Consider the following 17692-nt stretch of genomic DNA (forward strand, 5'->3'; position numbering starts at 1 on the left):
AACCAAGTGCATGATCAAATTAGTCCTGATACATTTCAAACTCAGACTGAGCTTCCTGGGGTGAGCAGTTCTATGAGATGAAGGTGCTTTTTTTGTGATAATTGGTGGCTTTGATTCCGATTTCGCTGTGTGGCTGGATGGGCTATTTTGGAGGAATTTATGCAAAGTTGTTTTTACATCAAACAAAGTTTCTTTTCCGTGATCTGTGCCCAGAATAGGAATTCCTTGTGTCCTTCAGGAGACTCAGTGACCTGGGGGTGGTTTGTGAGGACACTCTGTGGTGACTTTGTGCTCAGTTAAATGAGACTGAAGCGGTAGAATTCAGGTATTAATTAAGGAGTTGCAGGATGTTAAACCCAGTGAAACCAGTAACCCCTGCTGGTGTCAGGGAGCCCTCCTGCCCCTGTGCTGGGGAAGTGGGAGCTGTGGAGGAGCCTCCTGGATTTTTAGGGAAGGAAGGAAGGATCCCAGGATTCCTGGTGGGACAGGAGCAGTAAGGCCACGCTGGGGGCACTGTCCCACCCCAAGTGCCTTTGGGAGCTGCCTGCACCTTCCTGGCCCAGTGCATGGAAAACCCCCTGGAACCACTTGTAGGGAGACAAAGCCTCTTCCAGAGACCCCCCAAGGAAGATCTGCTGAGCTTCCATGTAACTCCTTCCCCTGGCTCTGTCCTGGACCAGCAGCTCCCCTTGGGGCTGTGGATGGCAGGGAGTGGGATCTGGTGTCCTCCCAGCACCTTGTCCCTGGTTCTGGGGACATTCTGGGACTTCAGTGGTGTTGAGGAGTGATTCCCATCCCCACAGAGGGTGCCTGACCTTCCTGTGTGGCTGGATGGGGTTACTGGCCTTGCTGTGCTGGTGGAATCCTGCTGGAGCCTGGAATGTGATTAATGCAGCTTTGGGAGGTGCCATCACCTGGGCCTGAGTGCTTTGCAAATCCCAGTATTTGAGCACTTTGTTTGGACTGAATGAAGGTGCTTCATTAATATTAAGCAGAATTTTGTTCCTTGGCCTCTTGTCCTTTTTGTCTTTGGGGGCTTTGGTGCTTGATTTTTTTGGAACTCCTGTCACCAGCACACCATAAATGTGCTTGACTGTCACGGCCTTATGCTCTAGCCCTGAATCCTTGTGCCCTTCCTAGGTTGGAGTAGATGATGAGCAGAGAGAAATGTGGGATTTGGTAGTGAGATTATTCCTGTTCTCCATCCCCTGCCAGCCTGTCCCTGTTCCCAGCTCCCTCCTGCTGAACAGGCATCACTTGGAAGTGTTGACACTTGCATGGAGTAATTAAATATTTGCCTCAAGCTCTGTGCAAAGTCAAATTCTGCACTTCAGAGGTTGGAGCAAGGTGAGGGACACAGCCAGGTGGGGTTTGGAGCTGCTCTGCTCCAAACTGAGAAGTCAGGAGAAAGGAGGGAAGGATCCTGAGGGAATCTCAACTCTGTGCACTCAGTTCATGTGAAGTGTCTTAGAAGCTGGACCTGTGCAAGCAGCAATCAGCACACTGGGGCCTCCTGACCTCGTTCAGAGCCTGCCTCTGGAGGGGTTTGTTTGGAATTGTTCTCCTTGGGAGCAGGGAGCTCTTGTGCAGAATGTGTGGGAATCCTGGGGAGCACACGGTGGGGAATGTCAGTGAGGGGGGAGCAGGATCTGCAAGATGGTGACTAAAGGAATAAATTCTCCTTTCTGAGCCCCTGGTGGGTCCTGGTGGGCAGCAAAGGGGAGCCCCTGCACCCTAAAATCTGTCCCCAGGGACAGGAAGGGTTCTTAAAGCATCTCCTGCGTGAATTCCAGCAAATAACTTTGGGGTTCTGGCAGATGAAGCTACAAAGAGAGAAGCATCCTTTGGTTCAGGGGAGATCAGTGGATGGGATTCAGGGATTGCCAGGTTTAGGGAATTCAGCTGGAAGCTGTGCTGGCTGAGCTTGTTCTGGAGCAGGGATGGGAAAGGGATCCCAGGGTTCTCTTGGAGGAGCCTTTGTCCCACGAGGGAAATTCACCCCAACTCCCAAGGCACAGTGATTGATGCCAGTGTGGATTTGCTGCAGACTTCATTTACTGAATGTTTTAGAGAAATACGCTTTAATTTCAGCTAACTCCTGTTAGGCCTGATTGGTTCTATTAATCCTGACCAAACTTTCCTTTTTTCCTCCTAAAAGATGTGTTTGAGAGATGATTAACCAGGACACAGCTAACAAAGGTATCCAACCTGTTGCCTTTTTTTTTGTTGTAGGGCTGAGGGAATTTGCAGCTGGGACTAAGATGTGTTGTCAGGGTTAGATTTTCTACCCATAACTCCATTATTTCAAATTAATTGTTCATTTCTCCCTTTTCAATAGTGAAAGGTAATGAATAATTTCAAGCCTGTTTATTTATGACATTACTGTGATTTTTTTTTTATTGCAGTACTAAAGACTAATGAAAAAGGATCTTATTAGGTGGAATAGGCCTTGCATTTATTTTTTTTTTCCTGCAATGTATGAAGTATTGTACCAGAGTATTAAATGAAATGTAATATTTTATTGCAAAATTTCTATCCTTTAGAAGGAATACATTTAGGATGTCATCAATTTGATGTGAATCATGTAAATGTTGAGAAATGAGCTGTTTATTCTACATCTGGTGTTTCAAAAAAGATTTTACCTCTTGCCTTTTGCCCACAGTCTGTAGCCCATTTACAGTTGTCAAAATGTGACATTAAATAATAGTTCCTGTATAGAAATAGTGGTGGTTGTCCATTGTTTTCTGGGCTGGTATTTATGGGGTTTAATTCAGTTGCAGTGGGTTTGGTTTGGTTTTTTTTTTTTAATTGCTGCCAAGCTGTGTTATCAGAAATAAACCATATCTGTAAACAGCAGAAATTCCATTAAAAAAAAAAAGGGAAAAAAAGAAATTCAAAATAGAAAAAAAAAAAAAAAAGAAATAAAAATCATTTTCTTACCATGATTTGTCAGTCCCTGTGTTCTCCAGCTGCAGGCACCAAGGATGGGATATTGAGAAGAAATTCTTCCCAATTTCTTGGGAATTCTTTCCCAATGTCTTGGGTGGGCGGGGAGGGACTGGGATAGAATCCTCAGGGAAGCTGTGGCTGCCCCATCCCTGGAAGAGTCCAGGGCCAGGTTGGACAGGGAGCACCCTGGGATGGTGGCAGGGGATGGAGCTGGAGGATCCTTAAGCTCCTTTCCAACCCAAACCATTCCAAGGTTCTGTGATTCCTGCTCAAAGCTGGATGGGGCTTGGCCTCTCCTCTTGCTCTTTGTGTGGGATCAGCTGGAATTGGGAAGGGAGGAAGGGCAATCCTGTTCTTTTTCTCTCCACATCCCCCTCAGCCACAGCCAGCTCTCCTGGGATGAGGGAGAGGAGATTTTCTCCCACTCCTGCTGCTCCTTCCTTCCATCTTCCACCTCTTGCTCCGCTTGGTTTTGGGGCTTTGCTGTTTCCGAGGTCTTTTCATCCCAGGAGGGGTCGGTGCTTGCAGCAGGAGCTGGATTCTGTCCCAGACTCCCCTGCCAGCTGCTCCTGCCTCACTTCCAGAGCTCTCAGCATTCCTGATCCCTCACACTTGGAGCCAGACACTTCCCAAAGTGTCACATCCCAGGGCCAGAGCAGAGGAGTGAATGCCTGCCCTGAGGTTTTCCATATCTCAGCTCCACCAATACTGGTTGGTCTGGTTTTTACTTCTCAAATCCATTGGGAATGCTCCCACTTGGGATGCCCTTGGTGTTGTTGATCCCAGAAATCAGCCTGCATGAAGGGGTTTGAATTCCAGGGCGATCCCTCTCCCTCGTTCCCGCTTTTGGGGCCGCGCGTTAAAAACAGACCTGAAACTTTGCAGGGAACAAATCAGCTCAGCCTGAGCAGTGCTGGTTGAACAGCAGCAGAATCTGGAGTAAAACGAGCTTTAATCTCATGGCAAAGGCCCATGCCAGGGATAATCCAGTGAAATGGCAGGAAGGAGGCAGAGCCCGGGGATGCAGACGGGGCCGGGAGCTCTGTGCAGCAGCAGTTGGCTCTAAGGCGATTATCCCACAGGGGAAGGTTGATGGATTTGTTTTTATGAACACATCCAACAGTTTGCATCCATCTCTGGGAGTTTTTATAATCCCTGCCAGGGCTGGGGAGGGAGGGAAAAGGGAAGGAGAGGAGGGAGGGATTGTTCTATTCTGAGAACTTTGACAAAGATTGGAAGTGATGGTGCTGGGGTGACACTTGGTGTCTCCTGGCTTTGACTCCTGCTTTGTGGTGACACTTCCAGCCCTTCCTGCTTTGTAGTGACACTTCCAGCCCCTCCTGCTGCTCCCAGCTCTCTGTGTCTCCACGTAGGTGAGTATAAATCCATTTATTCTCCCGGCGTCCCCGGTGTTTGTACAAACTGAGGTGATCAGATACTGCTCAAGGACAAGTTTCTTATCTCCCTAAACCCTTGAAACGTTGGCTGACTTTTCTCCAGGATGAATCCTTGCTCACTTTGGGGTGGGGGAATTCTGAGTCATGCAGGACTGGGGCAGGAAAAGAGAAGGTCTCCTTCAATCCACATCTTCTCTGTGACCTAAGCAATTCTTTTTCCAGCCCAACTCTCTTGGCAGAGCTGGTGCAAACCAGGTTCTGTTTGCAGGGTGGCAATTCCTGTTTTGTGTCCCTGGTGGTGCCTTTGGAGCCTTCCCATGCTCACTTTTTCTCAGCATCACCCTGGAGCTCACTCAGCTCGTGGCTCTTGTGCCTCAACTCCTGGAAATCTTCCTTTGCCTTGAACAGGGGCCTGAGGCTCAGCTGTGTCTCTGTTTTTTCTCTTTGGTAAACCTTGGGAAGGATACCTTCAAAGGATCCTTAATGTGCTGCTCTCTTCCCGTTTTCCCCACGGAGCCAGGCAGCAGAACAATTCCAAGATCAAAAGGTTTGATTTGAAAATCCCCAGCTCTCCCAGGGAATGCCACAAGTGTTGGGAGGGCTGTGACATTTTTAGCACATCTCATCCTCACAGCTCCCTGCTTTTCCTTACTTTCTGCGGGTTTGTTCCTGGTGGAGGAACAATCTTTGGAATTTTGGTGCTTTTCTCAGTCTCCTTATCTGTGTCACTGGGAGTGGGAGGGGGAGGAACTCCCCCGTCTCTCCTGGGCTGGAAACCAGGCTGGGAAGTGCTGTGATTCCTTCTGCTCTCTTTATTTAACAGTGCTATGTCTGAGCTGGAGTTTAGGATTGTTTTCCTGGCTGGAATTTTTAATTTGATGGCAGTCCCATGGATATTTCCTGCTGTGGATGGCAGCTGAGGGATACAAAGCGCTGCACAAAACCCAAGAGAGAGAAATACACGAGAGTGGTGGCTTTTCCAAACTCCTTGATCCCACTGATCTCTGTGCATTTGATGTTCTGCCTTTGTGGAGGGGCTGCTGGGGAGGGTGTGGGATGTGCTCCCGTCCCTCAGGCTCCTGCCCATCACAGATTTGGGATCTTGCACCTCGATTCCCACCCCTCAAGGCTGCTGAGCTGAGGGAAGGCAGCACTTGGAGCATCCCTGCTGGATCCCTGCCCTTCCCAGCGTCCTGCCCTCGCCTCAGCCTCCCCAGCTCTGTGCTCTGCTGCTGCCCCTGGTAAGGAGATTGGGCTCAACAGTGCCTGGAATCAATCCCTAAGGATTCTCCCACGAGGATCTGCTGGAAGTTAACCTTATTGATCCCCAGCAGCTCGTAACTGTCCAAATCAGCAGTGGCTGCAGGAATTCCTCCTCTCTTTGGTCCGTTTCCCAGGCTGAGATCTACCAGGAATGTCAGGCAGGGGAATTGCTCCTGGAATTCAGCTGAGTCCATCCAAGGGCCTTGAGTGGTGACTTCCATGGCGGGGATGATCCTTCAGAGAGAATTCCGGGCTGGTTTGGCTTGGGAAGGGACCTTACAGCTCATCCTGTTCCAACCCCTGCCACTTCCACCACCCCAGGCTGCTCCAAGCCCTGTCCAGCCTGGCCTTGGACACTTCCAGGGATCCAGAGCAGCCCCAGCTGCTCTGGGCACCCTGAGCCCAGGGGTTTTTCACCACCCTCACAGGGTGGGATATTCCCAATATCCCATCTAAACCCTCTCTCTCTACCCCAGTGGGCACCGTAAGAACCTGAGTGAGACATCCAGGTGCTGGATTGACAAATCCACCCCCTTGGAAGCTCCAATTTTGCAAAAAAAAGGAGATTATTTTGGGCTATGGTGTTACCAACCCCAAGCATCACCCACAGACTCCAGGGGAGCTCCCAGCAGCATCTCCCAAACCATCCCAAAGCCAGGACCCCATTCCTTTGCAGCTCAGCCTCTCTCATACACACCTCAGTGTTAATTAGTTCTGCTTTAAACGTGCACAGATTGCTGTGGGTGCGTGTTCCCCATCCCTGTGTGCTCTGCCTGCCTTCCCGTGGCTGGAGGTTGTGTTCTCCCGGCCTTTTCCTGGGATTTAGCAGCTCTGCACACTCACAGAGCTCTTCAGGCCGGGGCTGATCCGTGCTGGAGCTGTTTTATCTCTATTAATAGTGATTTCCTCACGGAGGATTTTTCTGCTTCCGTGCACTTAGGGGAGGCTGCTCTGAAACTCTCCCTGCCGATAAACGGTGCGGCAGCTCCAGGATAAACAGGCAGGATGGGGGGAAAGGCGTTGCCATGGCAACGCAGGGATTTCGGTGATTGGTCTCCATGGCGATCGTTGCTAAATTCTGAGAGGTTTTAAAAACGCTTCTTTTTTTTTCTTTTCTTTTTTTTTTTTTTTTTTTATTGGGTTTTTGGGGTTTTTTTTTGGAACAGAAGGGAGCACACGCGGGGGTGCGGCCGCACACGTGCCGGCTCCTGCATCCCGCCGGGAATTCGGCAGGCGTGGGCAGGGAGGGGGAGGGTGTGCGGGTATTTTAAGGCCCTTTGGATGCTGTGTCATGTGGCATCGCCAGCCCTGCTCGGGGGATCCTTCCCCGCTGAGGATCCGACCCCTTGGAAGGGGTGGGAGAGCGTTTGGGATGTGGGAAGGGCACCCAGGGCCGCCTCTGTGGGGCTGTGGGTGGGAATAAATCTCCACGGGCTCCATTTTCTTCATGGTGGAAGAAGCCCCTTCTTTATCCACAGGACTCCTTTTATGCAGTTTTACAGACCTCCAATTGGTCAGGAGCTTTCTTGCTAATTACTTTATTGGTTAATAACAAGTTGTTGTGTTGTATTGATTGGTCACTCAAACTCTCAGTGTGTAAGTGCAGGAAAAGTTTGTAAGACATAGCTTTAATTTTTCTAGTTTTAATTTTTCTATCCAACAATGTAAAAACAGTTTATACAGGTGCAAGTTGGTTTTTTTTTACCCAGGAATAGATTGTTATGCTAATGAGCTGCTCACACCAGGATTGCTTTCACATGGGAACTTGCAAAGTGCCAGCTTGACAAGGCCAGCCGCTGGTTTTAGGAGAGCAGGCTCGATTTTATGAAGCCTTTCTTAATGATTTTTCTACCTTGCTGCTACAGTCGTGGTGATGGGAGCTCCTCTGGATGGCCAAAAGTTTGGGGAATGGTGGTAAAATCAGGGGTGACCTTATCACCCTCTACAGCTCCTGAAAGGTGGTTTTGGTAATGGTGGGGCTGGGCTCTTTCTCCAGGAACTGACAGAACCAGAGGACACAGCCTCAAGCTGCACCAAGGGAAATACAGGTTGGATATTAGGAAAACGTTTTTTATGGAAAGAGTGATAAAGTTCTGGAGTGGTTGCCTGAGGAGGTGGTGGAGTCCCCATCCCTGGCTGTGTTTAACAGAGCCTGGATGTGGCACTGGGGGCAAGGGTTCAGCTGAGCTGTTGGGGTGGACTCGATGATCTTTAAGGTCTCTTCCAACCCAGCGATTCTGTGAATTCTGTGAATTCTGTGACCCGACCCTGGAGGCTGCGTGGGCTCCTGGGATCGCTGATGAGACACCAGGGATGAATTCTGTGCCTGAGCAAAACCCACTGAGCCTCGCTGGGTCCCGTTAGTGCTGCCTGGGTGACGGTGCCGGTGTCACTGCGGGGACAGCCGGGGCCGTGTCCCCACCTGGAGCCACACCGGGTCCCTTTGTGCTCCTGATGGAGCCACACTGGGTCCCTTTGGAATCACATCCAGTCCCTTTGTGCTCCTGATGGAATCACATCCAGTTCCTTTGTGCTCCTGAGGAATCCTGACCTTGGCTTTCCATCTCTCCTGCCCACAGCACCTCAGCTGTTCCGAGTGACAGGATCCCAGGACAGTGACAGGATCCCAGGACAGTGACAGGATCCCAGGATGGATGGCTGAGCCTGGCTTGTGCCGGTGGCAGAACACAGAAATCTCCATCCTTTCCCTATCAGAGCTGCTTTTCCTTGGGAATCCTTTAGCTCTGGCACACCCTGGGTGTCCCTGAGGGCTGGCAAACCCTGCAGGAGCTGCTGACCACTGTTGTGTTTGCTGGGAATGCCCCACGAAGGCAGGAATGATGCATCTGACTCCGTGTTCTCAGAAGGCTAATTTATTACTTTATATTATTTATGCTTATTTATTTATTTTTTTATTTATTTGTTTTATTTATTTTATTTATACTTATTATTTTATTTATTTATTTATTTAATATTTATTACTTTATAGTACTATATTATTTTAAAGAATGCTATACTATACTAAAGAACACTTACTGAATGCTAAAAAATAATAATAATAATGAAAACTCCTGACTCTTTCCAGAGCCCCAGCACAGCTTGGCCCTGATTGGCCAGAGAGTGAAAACAACTCCCAGCAGAATGCAATGGAACAATCACCTGTGGGTGAACAATCTCCAAACGCATTCCACGTGAGCACAGCACAGGAGAAGCAAATGAGATCAGAATTGTTTTCCTTTTCTCTGAGGTTTCCCAGGAGAAAAATCCCGAGTGCAGGGATTTTCCAGAGAAGGTGAACGCCACAGATCACCGCAGAGGGTTTGGGAAAGGAGCTCTGGATGAGCTGATCTGCACAACTCCCTCTCCCAGCTGTGACAAAGCCCCGCTGTCTGGGCTGTCACGGGAATAATTGCCTGGCAATATGAATCAGGAAAGTGGCTTCCCCCCTGGAATTTTCTCCTGACACTTGATTTAATTCCTGCTGACATCCCGTCTGTGGCGCTGCCCGGTCTGCGTGCTGGGAGCAGGGACCAACAGGTTCCTGCAGGAGTAAAATGGTTGTCAGCAGAGCCTTTGCTCTCTGCAAAGGGGAAAATCCCTCTTGGAGGAGCTGAAAGTTGGGAAGAGGCAGCTCAAACCCGTTGGCATGAGGGGAGGTGGCTCTGGGATCCACGGGGTGGGATGGATGGGGATGGGACAGGAAGGAAAAGGGGCTGGGTGCTTTTATCTGGCTGTGCTCGGTGTCCCTGCGCTTTCACATTCCCAAAACATGGCCTGGAGCAGGCAAGGTGCTCTCTGCATCCTCCTGGAGCCCTTGGGATGGTCCTGGGGGGATGTGCAGCCCCTGGGGCAGGGAGGGTGAGGATGAGGATGGGGATGAGATCAGCTCCTCCCCTGGGTGACAGCAGGGCCATGGACCAGCACATCCAACAGCTGGGAATGTGCCACAGGGCTGCCAGGAGAGGCTTTGGGTTCCTGGGGTTTTAAGGAGCTCTGTGGAAGGCCCTGAACACACTGGGGGCTCTGGGAGGCAGGAGAACCCCTGGGCCCCCCAGTCCCTCCTGATGATTCTATTCTGGCATGTTGGGATTTCCAGTGATATTCCCAGCTGGTGCTGGGATCAGCGGGTCCCAGGCTCCCTCCTCCCCTCCCACACACCGGTAATTAGTGCCAGTGTGGGATCCTATTAATTGCAGCCATTGTCACGTCTGGATTTATGGGATAATTGCTGGTATCTGGTGTAATGTTCTCCCTCCTGGCCAGTTCTGATCACAGGAATTCACCTCCTCCAGGGGGACCAGAGCTCATCCCTGCATTCTCCAGGACAGATCCTGCTGGGAGCCCCCTCCATGGCTGCTGCTGGCTGGGAATTCCCTGCCGTGTGTCCCCTCCACACGTTCATCCAGCAAATCCCTGGGAAGCTCAGGAAAGCTCAGGCTGTGCTGCTTTGCCTCGGAAGCAGCAAAGCCGCCGCCGGCCATCCGTGCTTTTGGGAAGAGCTTGGGTGCACGGGTCACTGCAGCTGGATGAGCATCCTTGGGTGTCCTCCCGAGGGCTGAGTCACCTCTGGAGGCTCCATCCAGCCTTGGCACAGCCTGGCTGCGTGTCCCTGAGCGCCAGCCCTGCTGTGATCCACCCTTCCTGCCCCTCTCCTGGAGGGGGAGGACACGGATGGCCACAGCCTGGAGCTGAACCAGGAGTTCCTGTCTGGGCGTGGAACTGTCACAGCCACATCTTTTCTGGAAAATCCTTTCCTTAGGATTTTCTCCTCCTGAGAAGCTGAGAGGCCTCAGGAACAAAATGTGAACAATGGTTATCTGGTGCTGTGCAATGTAACAGGCGCATCTGGGATTGGTCTCATGTGGTTGTTTCTAATTAATGGCCAATCACAGCCCAGCTGGCTCGGACAGAGAGTCCCAGCCACAAGCCTTTGTTATCATTCTTTGCTATTCTATTCTTAGCTGTCCTTCTGATGAAATCCTTTCTTCTATTCTTTTAGTATAGTTTTAATGTAATATATATCACAAAATAATCAATCAGCCTTCTGAACCATGGAGTCAGATCCTCATCTCTCCCCTCATCCTCAGACCCCTGTGAGCACCATCACACAGAACTCTCCAGGGAGCTGTGATGGGAGCGTCTGGGCTCTGCCAGAGGCTGGCTGTGCTGTGGGAATGCTGATTTTAGAGAAGTTTGGCGTCAATAATCTCCATTTATTGGTTTGTTTTGGTTTGTTTTGCAATACAAAACATCTCATCAGGCTTTTGGCACAAAGGCATCATCTCAGTCTTTATCTCCTGTATTAAATAACCCAAATTTCTCTGCATTTTCAGCAGCATTTCCAGCACCTGTTGGCTCCAGAGCTGGACAGGAACCACGGATTCTTCCAAGCACCTCTTGCTCTCATTCCTTTTGTTCCCTTTTGAATTAGCAACTATTTTGTCCTGTATATTCTTTTTTTTTTTTTAATCAATCTTTTTAAGCCTGATTGCAGCTGCCTCCTCAGCGGGGATTTTATCAATTTGTCTCTGCAGCTTTTACAATAATTAATTGTCCCTGAGCAGTGCCCGGCTCTCCCTGTTTTGCATTCACTCCTTTCTCCAGGCTGGCACCTCCCGTTTTTGTGTCTCAGCTCTTTCACAGCGGAGAGAGGAGAGGCTTTGTCAGATCTGCCTTTGTTGTGTCCAACAATCAACGCAGCAATTCCAAAGGCAGAATCCTTTGGGATCCCTGTGGGGAGGCTTTGGGTCCCTGTTTCCTTCTCTCCTGGGAGAGAGGAGGGAGCTGAGGGATCCTGAGCTCAGCCTAAAATAAAACTCAGGGCTTGGAGCAGCCTGGGGTAGTGGGAGCTGCTCCTGCCCATGGATGGACTGGGATGAGCTTTAAGGTCCTTTCCAACTCAAATCCTCCTGAGGTTCTTGGATTCCTTATTTCCCTCTTGGTTTCCTGGGATTAAATCTGATTTTGGGAGCTGGTTTGGTTCCCAGGGGCTGCATTTTGGGGAGCAGCCCTGGGAAAGGCTGGGCCAGGGGCTGGGCCTCGGGATCCTTTTGTCCTTTCCAGAGAGCCCATGAGGGCTGTGTGGATTCTGGGATGGGTGCTAGGAAAATTAATCCACAAACATCAGAGGCTTATGTCCAAAAAGGAGACAGAGGAGTCCTTTGACTTTATTCGAATAAAGGGAGAGGCCATGGGGCATTCCCCTGGGATCTCTCAGATTTTTGGAGGACGCAGCCTCCCTTTTATCCCAATTTCCTGGCCACATTTCCCTTCTCTCTTTCCCCCATTTCTGAGGTACTTGAGAGGTTCAGACTTCCCAGAATGCTTGACACCAAAGATTTCCCTCTATTGTACAACCCTCCCTTTTAATTGTTAATTCTCATGGAATTTAGGAATTTTTCTTCCCCATTGTTTCTTTCATCTTTCACTGTCTAATTTCATGTCTCAGCAAACCTAAAGTTTATTTGTAAAAGCAAATATCCTTTTCCATTCATCAGTCAGTGCAATCCTCCCCGTCGTTTCTTTTCTCTCCCAGCGCTGGTTTTATCCACCAGCAGACCCACAGCTGGTTTGCAGGGACAAATCCAACATTCCCCTCGTGGGGAGCAGCACAGGAATGTTGGATTCCCAACCGTGTCCGGAGGATTTTGGGGGGAGCTGCTGCACCCCAATCCCTGAATCCCGGAGCGATTCCAGGGCAGGGTGGGCTGTGGGCACTGCGGGAGAGCTGCTGACAAACGCATCCCATCAAATCCGCCTCTGGCCAGAGGTTTTGTGCCTTTGGATTCTCCCGGTGCCTCCCGAATGCCATTAACGCGTCATTTTCGGCAGTAACAAAAACCCCAATTCCTTTGAGAGGCTCCGAGCCAAGGGATTTGCTCTCAAATATTCACTCGCTTCGCTCCCTGCTTATTTTTCTTTTCTTTTGGAGTGGAAAAAAAAAGCGGGAAGGGGAGGAAGAAATGCCTCAGCCTTGGGGGCGAAGATGCGCAATCCGTGATTGTCCTTGGGGATTTTAACATCCTTTAAATTTCCCTTTCCGTGCTCTCTCTTGAGGCCTCCGGTTCTTGGCTCTGTGGCGTGAGAGGTTCCTGGGTTGTTGGAGCAAGAAAGGGAAAAAAGGCTGGAAAAGAAAGGAGAAATGGGGGAAAAAAGAAGACGGAGAAGAAGAAAGGAGAGAAAGAAGAAAGAGGGAAAAGGAGAATAAAAGGGAAAAAAAAAAGATAAAAAAAAGAAGATAAAAAAGAAATAAAAGGGAAAAAAAGAAGAAAGGGAATAATAATAATAAGAAGGGGGTGAAAATTTGAATCTTATGATCTTAGAGAGGCCTTTTCCAACCTTAACTATTCCTTGGAAAAGAACAAAGGGAAGAAAAAGGTGGGGGTGTAAAGGGAAAGAGAAGGGAAAATAGAAGAAGAAAGGGAAGATAAAAGAAAAAAGGGAAGATAAAAGAAAAAAGGGAAGGAAAAAAGAAGAAATGAAGAAAAAGAAGTCTCAGGCAGCAGAAGAACTCGATTTGTTTTCCCCTCTTGCTCCTTTTCTTGTCTTCCTTGATTCTGGAGTATTTCACAGCTTGTCCTGAAATGTGGGTTTGGGTTCAGTGGGAGTTAGGGGGGAAAAAAAGAGAGGAAAATTCACAGGATCTCTCTCTCCTTCCCCCATGGATGCTGTGCCAGTCCCTGTAGATCAGAGAGCCAGGGACAAACCCTGCTGATCCCAAATCCTGGTGAGAATCCCCTGGAAAGGAAAGGAAAGGGGAAAGGAAAAAGGGGAAAGGGGAAAGCCCCAGTTGCCATCATTGAAGCCTGTGGCCGTTCCCCTGTCCCCATCCCTAGTGGAAAATGTCCCTGTCCATGGCAGGGCTTGGAACCTGCTGATCTCTGGGGTTCCTCCAGCCCAAACCACCCCAGGATTCCATGGTTCAGGGATGCCCAGGATTCCTGGGATCAGCTCAGCTCCTTGCCCAGCTGCTGCTGCCTCTGGATGATGGGGAATGCCCATCCCAGTGCCCATCCCAGTGCCCATCCCACCCACTGGAGCCATCCCAGAGCTCCCACAGCTCCACACCAGGCTCTGCTTCAAATAAATCTCAGGGCATGGAGCAACCTGGGGTAGTGGGAGCTGCTCCTGCCCATGGACTGGGATGAGCAGTTCCCCGTATCCCTGCCCTTGGCCCCTCCATGTCCCAGGATGGATGAAGGGAAGGGAAGGGAAGGGAAGCTCCAGCCAGGACAGGAATCTGCTGCCGCTCTCCCTCTTTGAGGAGCCGGGAATGGGGGCAGGAGCGAGGCAGGAATTTCCCCGCTGCCGGAGGGGATTTCTCCCTGTGCCCTGCGGAGAGGAGCAGCGGTGCTGGCAGGGATGGGAGGGATCGCTGCGTCACCCCTGATTTACTCCATCCCTGCACTGCGGAGCCGCTCCATCCTTTGCCTCCGGGGCTGTGCAGAATTCCACAAACCCTTCGGATTTTTTATTTTTTTTCCCCCCACCCGGCTGTTAAATCCTTTGGAGCGGGGAAGCGCCGGTGAATTTTAAATAAGCTCTGGAAGCTGTGCATTAAAACCTAACGAGGCAGAATATCAATTATGCCGAGGGAAGCGAGGGGAAGGGAATGGTGGCGTTGGGCTGGGGCTGCTGGTGAGGGATGATCGGGACCTGCTGAGCCCCGGTCTCTGCCCTCAGGGCGCAGAATTAAATCCCAATCCTTCATTTTCCCGCCAGCAGGGTCAGGGGTGTGCAGGGGCAGCCGGAACAGTTAAACCCTAAAGGGGAGAGGCGGAGCTGGAAGTTCAGAGAGGAGTTAAAACCTGGAGCTGCTGAGGTCTCTGTCCCTCGGGAAGCCGAGGATGTCGCTGAGCATCCTCCTGCTCCCCAAAATTCCCTCACTGCCTCATTTTCAGCCACCTCAGCCTGTGACTCAGAGAGGATCTGGCTGGGTCTCTGTCCTGCAGGGCAATGCACCAAAATCCTGCTCCAAAGTCCCCATCAGCTCTGATTAGGGAACAAGAGGTGCCAGTTTTCCCTGTGAGGCTCCTGCCCGCTGCCAGCTCCTCTGGGATTGAGGATGTTCTCCGTGTCCTGGGAGTTTGGGAGCTCAGGAACACTCCAGCCCCGAAATTTCAGCTGAACTCTTTGCTCTGAGCATCATTTTCTGTCTGTTAAGTTTAATCGTGCTGCTCATTTCTCTCCTGGAGCAATTAAAGCCCAAAATGCCAAGGCAGGGGTTTAATCTGTGTTTAATCAAAACGCCAATCAGGAGCTGGCCACAAACTCCACGTGGCACTGTTGGATCCAGCCCTGGCTCTGGAAAATCCTCTGGTTTGGGGTCACCAGGCTCTGTTTGGATGAATTTCTGACAGTTCTGGGTAGGAAACCTCTTTATCAGCCACTTTTGGTAGCACAGGACTGAATCACTGCAAGGGAGAAACTCTGAGGGACCGAGTTAAATCCCCGGGCTCAGCTCAGCTGGGAGGGATGTGGGATCAGGAGCTGGGACAGCCAGGATGGTGCAGGGAAAATTTGGGAATAAATCCTACAGACTCCATTGTCTCCATGGTGGAAAAAGCCCCTTCCTCATCCACATAATTCCTTTTCATACAGTTTTACAGTTTCCCTTTTTGTACAGTTTTACAGACCTCGTGTGAGACTCCAATTGGTCAGGAGCTTTCTTGCCATTAGCACCACATTAATTATTTCTTTTTATATCTTATTATTTCTAATTATATCTTTCATACCATATTAACTATTATTAAGTTGTTATTAATAACAATCATTAATAACAAGCTGTTATTCTGCATTGATTGGCCACTCAAACTCTTGGTGTGTTCTGAACCAGAAAAAGTTCTTTGTGGGATACAGTTTTCATTTTTCTATCTAAAAAATTCATAGAGGTGCAAGTTATTGTTTTTTTTTTACCCAGGAATGGATTGTTTTGTCAACAAACTGCTCACACCAGGATTGCTTTCACATGGGAGCTTGCAAAGTGCCAGCTTGACCTGGGAGAAACGACAGGCCAGCCAGAGCAGGCCTGATTTTTTAATTTTTCTTTATGATTTATAATTTTTCTTTATAATTTTTCTTTATAATTTTTCTTTATTATTTCCCCCCGATTTTATAATTTTTCTTTATGATTTATAATTTTTCTATATGTTTTATAATTTTTCTTTATAATTTTTCTTTAGTATTCCCCCGATTTTATAATTTTTCTATATGATTTATAATTTTCTTTATAATTTTTCTTTATAATTTTTCTTTATTATCCCCCCGATTTTATAATTTTTTCTTTATGATTTATAATTTTTCTTTATAATTTTTCTTTAGTATTCCCCCCGATTTTATAATTTTTCTTTATGATTTATAATTTTTTCTTTATATTTTTTCTTTATTATTTCCCCCCCGATTTTATAATTTTCCTTTATGATTTTTCTGCCTTACTGCAGGGATATCCCTGGTCCAGCTGCGCTCCTCAGCCCTTCCTGGCTGCTGGATCCCTCTGGGAATGCATCCCATGGATGCAGGAGCGGTGCCCACCCCAGCCCAGGCTCTCTGGGGCGCCTGGGATGCCTCCAAAGCCAACCCAGATCTGGAAAATCTGGATTTCTGCCAGTCTGAGGAGTGGAACAGAGCATCCCTGCCATGGGAGGATCCCTTAGGAAGTGCTTTGGCACCTCCCAGCAGCGCCTGCCCTGGCTGCCATCACACCTTGGGCTCTCCAGGGGAATTCCAGCCTCGGGGAGCACCAGGAATGGGGCCACACATGGCAGCACCTCCCAGCCCTTCCCCAGCATGGGATCCATGGGGGATGCACTCAGCACCCCGCAGAAGTGGCCCCGTGGGAAGGAAAATCACAAATTCCCCCAGGAAAAAAACCTCAAATTAGGAGAGGACCCGTGGAGATGCCACAGGGTGGAAAACTCAGCTGGGAGGGTGGGAAGAAAAGGAAAATGTGTGTTTAATCCACTTTGGGGAATGAGCCGAGGCAGGAGAAGCGCGATGTGGGTGGGAGAGGCCCAGCAGCACATCCTGGCTATAAATTAAATTAGAAATTGCATTTTCCAACCCCATCCCAAACTTTTGTGTCAGTTAATTCACAGTGCCCGGCTCTGCAGCGCAGAAATCCAGGGCAGGTTTGTAAATGCTGCATTGCTGGCAGCCAAAACACAAATACAACCTGAACAGCTGCCAAATGGGAAAAAGCAGGGAGGAAAAAAAAAACCAACAAACTCTGTGTCAGGATTTACAGCCCTGGAAAAGAACAGGCTCAGCCTGGGTGGCTGGGAAGGGGCTGGCACCACTCCTGACTTCCCTCCTGGGGCAGAGGTTTGGGAAAAAGAGGGAGAAGCTGTTTCCAGGCTGCCTGGAACTCTGGAGAGGGGCCTGGGAAGGGATTTTGGTGGGTTTGGGGTCTCTGGGATGCTGCAGGCTCAGGGAGAGGCACATTTGGGAAAGTGGAGGGGAAGAAAGAGTGTGAAATTCCAGCTGGGGTGAAGGATTGGTGATTCCTGTCCTGGTTGGAGCATCCTTTCCTTCTTCCTTTCCTTCTTCCTTTCCTTCTTCCTTTCCTCCTTCCTTTCCCTTCCTTTCCCTTCCTTTCCCTTCCTTTCCCTTCCTTTCCCTTCCTTTCCCTTCCTTTCCCTTCCTTTCCCTTCCCTTCCCTTCCCTTCCCTTCCCTTCCCTTCCCTTCCCTTCCCTTCCCTTCCCTTCCCTTCCCTTCCCTTCCCTTCCCTTCCCTTCCCTTCCCTTCCCTTCCCTTCCCTTCCCTTCCCTTCCCTTCCCTTCCCTTCCCTTCCCTTCCTTTCCCTTCCTTCCCTTCCTTCCCTTCCTTTCCTCTGCTGTTTTCCCCCAGTGTTTGTCATTCAGGGATGTTTCCATTCTCCCCCAATGTCTGTGCATTCAGGGATATTTCCATTCTCCCCCGGTGTTTGTGCATTCAGGGATATTTCCATTTTCCCCCAGTGTTTGTGCATTCAGGAATATCAAAGCCCAGGGGTTGTTTTTTCCTCTCAGCAGCATCGAGGTGACTCCACTGAAGATCAAAGCCTCGGTTCTGGCATCTCTCAAACCCTCTCCTCTCCTCTCCCTCC

Source organism: Agelaius phoeniceus, chromosome 18 (assembly GCF_051311805.1).
Source record: "Agelaius phoeniceus isolate bAgePho1 chromosome 18, bAgePho1.hap1, whole genome shotgun sequence".
Lineage (NCBI taxonomy): Eukaryota > Metazoa > Chordata > Aves > Passeriformes > Icteridae > Agelaius > Agelaius phoeniceus.